The sequence below is a fragment of the Myotis brandtii genome, unplaced genomic scaffold (assembly GCF_000412655.1).
Source record: "Myotis brandtii unplaced genomic scaffold, ASM41265v1 scaffold151, whole genome shotgun sequence".
NCBI classification, from domain to species: domain Eukaryota; kingdom Metazoa; phylum Chordata; class Mammalia; order Chiroptera; family Vespertilionidae; genus Myotis; species Myotis brandtii.
In genome coordinates this window covers 166,222-173,802 of record NW_005355461.1, presented here as the reverse complement: position 1 = coordinate 173,802, position 7,581 = coordinate 166,222, and the positions used below count along the sequence as shown (strand labels likewise).

At 40.4% G+C, this 7,581-nt stretch overlaps 1 protein-coding gene across 1 annotated transcript in view; it reads right to left on the bottom strand.

Moving 5' to 3' along the window:
* The window catches only part of CD109 (CD109 molecule), a 158,222-nt gene extending 156,884 nt beyond the window's left edge, over nt 1-1,338 (bottom strand). Inside the window, exon 1 of the mRNA XM_014535778.1 lies at nt 67-1,338. The gene's annotated coding sequence lies outside the window, so the exon portion shown is untranslated. The remainder of the gene's footprint in view (nt 1-66) is intronic.
* Nucleotides 1,339-7,581: the final 6,243 nt, after the last annotated feature.

Sequence of the window (7,581 nt, the reverse complement as noted above, 5' to 3'; positions counted from 1 at the left end):
AGAATCTATCAATCAGTGAAGCCAATAGGCCAAGGAGCGGGCGGAGGACGCCGCGTGAGAGCGAACCGGGGGAGAAACCTGCGAATGGACCGGCCGGACACAGCTGCCGGCTCTTCCTCCCTGTCCTGTCCCTCTGGATTCCCGCAGCTGCACGTCCGCCAGCTTGTGGTCGGGGAGCTCCTTGGGCGAGGAAGGAAGACCAAAAAGGAGGTTTATATTTGTGAGGACGCGGATGGAAATCATTGCATAACCCAGCGACTATATTGAAATTGTGCAGTAAGAGATAAAAAGTGCTGCGCACTGTTATTTCCGTCTTGACATTTAAGTTAGGAATCAGTTGGGTTATCCTCAAGGTAGATCTGTAAAAGTCTTCCAAGGTAACTTGCCAAAGGTCTTGCAACAAATAGGAACGGGGAATACTTGACAACGCATCCTCCCTGAATGGGGGGAGAGGGGGAAGATGAAGATATTGTGCTATTTCTATAATGAAACTTCTTTAAAAGTAATGGAAACTACAGAGCAAAACAGCTTGCGTGCATTCGGTAGTTGCAAAGAAGTGTGCACAAGAAACAGTTGAATCAGAAATTTGACTTTTCCTGACCAAGAGCAGTATAGTCCTGAGGTGTCTTTTTTATTTAACGTTACCAGATGGCAGCCATAGAGGTGGCAACGTTATAGTGCCATCTGGCAGCTGGGAGCTTGTGTTGGTGGATGTTCGTGTAAATACTGTACCGCAGGGATGTATTACCTGGGAGTTGGACTTAGTTCCATAAATTGATTTTTTACCCGCTGTGGCATATAATGTTAGATTTCTATAGTTTTCCTCTGTAAAATAATCTAGTATGGAAATACAGAAATAAAGGTCATAATAAAGATATTCCCTAGAGACTACTAAAGTCTGTTGCAATTTGGGAGGACATATTTCTGTGTGTGTATGTGTGTGTATAAAATTTTAGCTCAAATATTAAACATCATTAGTTGTCAAGAAAATGCAGATTAAAACCACAACTATGTCACTATGTACCCGCTAGAGTGGCTAAAATTTAAAAGGCAGAAGATAGCAAATGTGGACTAAGACATGGAGTAACTAGAACTCTCATTTTGCTGGTAAGAGTGTAAAATGTTACAACTACATTGGGAACTGTTTGGCAATTTATTTTAAAGTTAAACATATATTACCATAATATAGCAGCTTTATTTATAATAACAAAAAACTGTCAACAACCTAGGTATCCATCAACAGGTGACCGGATAAACAAATTGTGGTATGTCCCTACAATGGAATACTGCTCAGTAATAAAAGGAAACTACTAATATACATGTTAAACAATAACCTTCCAGGCCAAAAGTTTTTCTGAAAGAAAGGGTTTATTGAGCAATATGCTAACCATGGTTCTTTTCCTGGACATACCGTCTTAACCATCAGCAATAGAGCTAGGTGGGAAGAACAGACATGCCCGCTGTCCTGGCATTGATAGGGCTCCTTTATGCAGTGATTTTGGGGATGAAAAAATAAAGGGGCAGAGGTGGTAGTGGTCTGATGCAGGGCTAGTTTGGGGATAGGTGTATTGTCCATAAGGAAGAAGTGTACACTGCTTTTGGGTTGGTTGTGGGCAACAGTCCAGAGAGTTTATGCGTAAGCAGCATGCCAAGTTATCTGGTGGTGGGCTATCTTTTTAGATGAGATGAAATAGCCACCTAGGAGTTGATTCATAGCTTCAACATACATTTAGGAATATGAGCAGTCTTCGTTGGTTTCTTGCCCCCAGTTCTATTAATTGATTAACCTTCCTCCTCCATCCTCGTGTATTTTAATTTAGGACATCTCAGAATTTTTCTCTTGTCACATATAACAATCTGGACAAATCTCAAAAACACTGAGCAAAAGAAGCTACCATATTAACATATGGTTCCATCAGCATGAAGTTCTAAAATAAGCAAAATTAATCTGTAATAACAGAAAGTAGATCAGTGGTTGCCCTCAGTTCTATTAACTGATTTTAATTTAGGACATCCAGAATTGGCTTTATTAGGTCATTCCAAGAGGTCCTGGAATGCCTCAAGAATTTGTTTTCTCTCCTTTGTTTCTTCCATTCCATGAACAGGTAGTATATCTTTTCATTTTTTTCTGCCTTCTTCAGTTTCTCATAATAATGTCTTGTGGTTTTCAGTGTATAAGTTCTTCACATCCTTTGTTAAGTTTATTGCAATTGAAAAATGAATTGCTTCCTTTTTTCATTTCTTTTTCTGAAATTTTATCAATGGATTTTTGTATATTTTTCATTAAATTATGTTCTATATATATTCACTTTGCACTTTCATGAAAGTAAGGATGTTTAGAAAAAAAGCTTCCCATCCACATCAATACATACAGACCCAGGGAAAGGTCCCGGGCCTGAAAATCTACCTCCCTAAGTGCAGGGCAGAGTAAGATCAGAGAATGAGGCTGCCACTCCACTCTGATAATTAAGAGTTTATGAAGGGAGCATATGTGGCACGTTTTGGGCGGTTGCAAGACTAAATGGATCCCTGCACTGCTTGGCATGTGCCAGAGAATTATACAGAACAAGACAGGATAGTCACAAGTACTTTTAAGTGACCAGTCCCAGGTACAAATGCTTTACATGCTTGACTGAGTGAGGACAATGGCCTCTTCCAGGAGCCAGTATGTAGCAGCAGGCAGGGGAGGGGTGGTGATTTACATCAGAACATCGACTACCATCAGACAGTCTCTAAGTCGGGTTTGCCATAAGCAATCTCCATTCTGGCTCGGTCCAGCTAGAGAGCCTGGCATTAGTCACATTATGGAACAGTCTAGACTTTTTCACAATTCAGAATTAGTTTTTTTAGGTATGGTGCCTGAAGGAGTAAGTCTTTAGAAGTCCTAAAAATTTCTCTTCCCATATGTTTGCATACATTTTATTTATCTTTTATGTTTGTTTCTGGAACAAACTGATAATGGAATTAGCTGTAACTCATCTATGCCTAAGTGTATGGTTTTGTTTTTCAGAAGAGAAATGCTGATAAAATGTCAGTCATAAAATTGTACTTAACAGACCTTAGAAACCAATTACCACCTACTGGCACATCCTTTCATACATAAACTAGTGGCCCGGTGCATGGATTTGTGCACATTGAAAGGAAATTAATTAGAAGAAATATTTTAATATTGCTATTCGCCCTTTCTCTGTAATTGAAGAGTCAACCAAATTCACGATCGACAATGACAGATTAAAACACACACGTGTGACTGGCACCAGCGAGAGCTTTATATGAATCGTGCATGCGCGAGTCAATGTTTATTTTTAAATTGCCAGCGTGCATCATATGTACTGGCTGTTTGGTCAGTTGGATGGAGGGCGGATGGACAGTCGGTCACTTAGCCTTACATATATATATATAGATACCTGAGGGCCAAAGAAGTTAAGTTCCCAATGATTGCATGAAGCTCTATTAATGACTAACTTGAATTCTGAATTTTAGTCCCATCCTCCTTCCTTAACACAACACTGCCACATTTGTGTTATATTTGAGAAATTCCTGTTTGCAAATGCTTCATTTTTACATGATCCTTAACAAAATTAAAAGTTTTCCACTTCATTAGGAATAAGATGACATGATTTTAAATTATGTATAGTGTGTCTTTATTGAGGGAGCTAAAATTAGGATATAGTTCTTTGGTGTTAAGAATTAATACCTCAGGTTGATATAACAAAATTCTCGGTAACCCTACTGTGGTTTGCCTCTCAAGTATTTGCTTTAGTACTTAGGCCAGTGGATTTCAGAGATGCACACTGAAATGATTTGGGAAGGGTGGCTCAATGCTGATAAACAACAGGAAGTCTATGGAGTTTTCTAGCTAATTTAGGTAGAAAGAAGGGAGGGAATTAGGTAAGGAAGAGCAAAGCGTCCCCTCCCATACATAAAAATTCTTTATTCCTCACATTTTCCACCAGTTGAAAGTTTACTTTTGTATGAATGAGATGTGTCTTATATACACTTAAGTGGATTTTCAAAATACTGTTGCACCAAAAATGAGCTCATTCATGTTGAGGAAATAGGCTTTAGGGCTTCTAAGACATTTGTTTGTGCTTAAAGGCAGAGCATGGATTTGGAGCCAGAGTGCCTAATTGCCAATCCCAGGTCCACTAACTAGTTGTGTGAGTTACCTAATCTCTCGTGTTTTCTTTATTCATAAGTCAAGGAAAATAATACACCTTATTCATAGGGTTATTGTGAGTATTAAATAAGCTAATAGAAAGTGCTTAGAATAGTGTTTGGCACATGGTATTAGTTACTATTAGTATCATTATCATAATCATCATGATAAATAAAAAGACCATCTGGACTTTATATTCCTCAGAGAAGCAGGAATCCACAAAATGAGGGCCCCGTTCTTCACTATCATGCTCTGTAGGAACTTGTGATTTTATAGCTTAAAATATAAGGTATGATGTGCTAGTAAGGAGCAACCATAAATGGAAATTGATTGGGGAGCTAGGAAGGCATAAGGATTTATGAGGAATTAATAGGGCAGGGTAAGACCAGTTGAATATTACCCTTTTTAAAAGCAAAGCTTATGGTATCCATTTAGATAGGAAATCTTTTTAAATGTAATTCCCTGGCCAAGGAGGCTCACTAGATCCAGTGCCCACCCTCATCTAGAGAAAGCCTTCATCTTTGCATAGGTCAGTGCCCCTCGCCATGGATTTTCCACCTCAGTCTCAGCCTTTCCCTGTTAAGTATTTACATGCTCCTCATCCAGGCACACACCTCCCCACTAGCAAATCCTTCCACAGTGAATAAATGCTTGACATCCTCAGGTTTTCACCAGTCTTGCCTCACCACCTGTACCTCCTTTCTTCAACGGGAACCTGGCTTCTGGGCATACCACTCTCACTTTCCACTGCTCTCTCAAGAAGTGGTCATTTTCAATTTTCTCTTGCCTTGTGTTAATTGATGAGATTGACGCCTCCTTATTCCACATTGATGCTTCTGGACAAGTACCCCTGCACTCTCAATGCCTTTGGTCTAGATCACTTTTGCCCTACATTGTTGTGTCTTGTACCCACTTCCTGGCACTTTGCTTCATTTATCAAAGGTTTGCCATCTGACACCCCTCCATCTTCTACAGTATTTCTTGCCATTTTCTTGAGTGACTTCTCATCCAACACCATGTCCCCTCAGTTCTCTGGACTTCTACATGTCTAATGACTTCCTTTCCTCCTGTCCTCATAGAGCAGCAGTTCTCAACCTGTGGGTCGCAACCCCTTTGGGGGTGGAACGACCCTTTCACAGGGGTCGCCTAAGACCATCGGAAAACACATATATAATTACATACTGTTTTTGTGATTAATCACTATGCTTTAATTATGTTCAATTTTTAACAATGAAAATACATCTTACATATCAGATATTTACATTACGATTCATAACAGTAGCAAAATTACAGTTATGAAGTAGCAACGAAAATAATTTTATGGCTGGGGGTCACCACAACATGAGGAACTGTATTAAAGGGTCCAGCATTAGGAAGGTTGAGAACCACTGTATAGAGCTTTTATATTCTATTTTCTTGCCAGTACTCGAGATTCCCTTGCCCTTTGTGTTGTTACCACCTCCATCTCAGTGCCATGTCTTCTTTCCCAGTGACTACCTCTGAGCACAGGTGTGAAATTCTTTAAGGTCACACACTAGGGCAGATTGCTCCTGCCAGTTTTGTATGGGTATCTACGCACTTGGCAATCTTGTATGTTTCACTGGGAACTTTACACCTCTACTCTCTGTGCCCTCACCAGGAAACGAACCAGAGACCTTTTGGTGCATGAGACAATGCTCAACCAACTGAGCCACACAAGCTAGGGCTCAGTTAATCTTTATATAAGCAAACACACTTGGACTAGTGTAGTGCCAGGAACCTAGTAATACTCAATAAATATTAGTTATTACTTTTTGTTAATAAAACTCAATACCCACTATCCCCCTCACAGTTACTACAGTACCATAGTCCAGCCACATCAAATTATTTGAAGTTTTCTGCTCTCCCTTTGCTTGACTTTCTCATTTCCTCACTTCTGTACATACTGTTTTTGCTTACATTGTTCTACCTCCTCTAACCTGTCTGGTGACTTTTTGCTCATTGGCAAAGACTCAGTGCAAATGTACTTTCTCCAAGAGGACTTCCCTGATTCTCTCCCTCCCTCTCCCCACCACACCACACGCAGATTAATGTAATTCTTTTGTCCTTTGTTACACACATATATCTTATTGGTATAACTTTCTCCAGGGTCAACAGGAAAGGAACTCACTTTTACTGGGTGCCTACTATACTGCTCTACAGTAGTTTATTTAATCACACAAAACTCAGTGAGGTGGATGGTGGTCACCTCATTTTCAAGCTGAAAAATGTGAGAATGAAAACTTAACTTCCCCAAAGATACACAGCCAGTGAAAATCAGAACTGAGGTTCATTCCCACACCTGCTTCGTTCTAAATTAGCCCGTTTTCTTTCAGCTACACCCACTACACATTTCCTAAGTTTAAATCATATTTGAGAAGCTGATGTTTGCTTTGGTGGGTGCTCTGATCAGTATGCAAGCATGATTTTGCTTTGAACTTGATTTCAGTGTGTCAGATGCTCAGTGGATATTATGTTCTTTTTGTCATGCAAGCATGCTTTCATTGGACCAATTTCAAACATTATCTAAATTCATAAGCACATTTTGCTTTATCACCATACTTTTTTGAAATAAAATTTTTCTGACTTATAATCAACCATTTTTATAAAGATATGAACCATCTATCTTTAATATTTCTTAAAACCTCATAGTCATATACTTTGTGGCATCTGTGTTGGCTTTTTATTTTCTAATTATTGACCATGCCCCCAAAAGTTGAAGTAGTCTGAACCACAACTTCTACGTCATATTTTCAAGTAGTATCCTATCTAATAATAGACAAAGATTGAAATTAACCGTACCTCTGCTACTCTTCCCATTGGCTAATCAGTGAGATATGCAAATTAACCGCCAACAAAGATGGCGGCCGGCAGCCACGCAGCTGAAGCGAGCAGGAGGTTTGCTTGCTCCAGTGATGGAGGAAGCCAAGCTTCCTCCCTGCTGCGGCCAGGCTCTGAGCTCCACTCTAAGCAACAAAGTTGCAATTATAGAAGCTAAACAAACCCCAGATACCTGCTTTCAGCAGGCCGTGGCCTCGGAGCTGGAGCGGCAACAAAGTTTCAATTATAGAAGGTAAATAAATCCCAGAATAAAAAAAAAAGAAAAAAGGAGAAGCTGGGAGCTTCAGTCGCCAGCAGACTTGGCCAGTCTGAAAACCCTCAGCCCCTCACCCAGGCTGGCCAGGCACCTAAGTGGGACCCCCACCCTGATCTGGGACACCCCTCAGGGCAAACCAGCCAGCCCCCACCCGTTCACCAGGCCTCTATCCTATATAGTAAAAGGGTAATATGAAAACTGACCCTAACAGCAGAAAGACTGGGAATGACTGGTCACTATGACACACACTGACCACCAGGGGGCAGACGCTCAATGCAGGAGCTGCCCTCTGGTGGTCAGTGTGCTC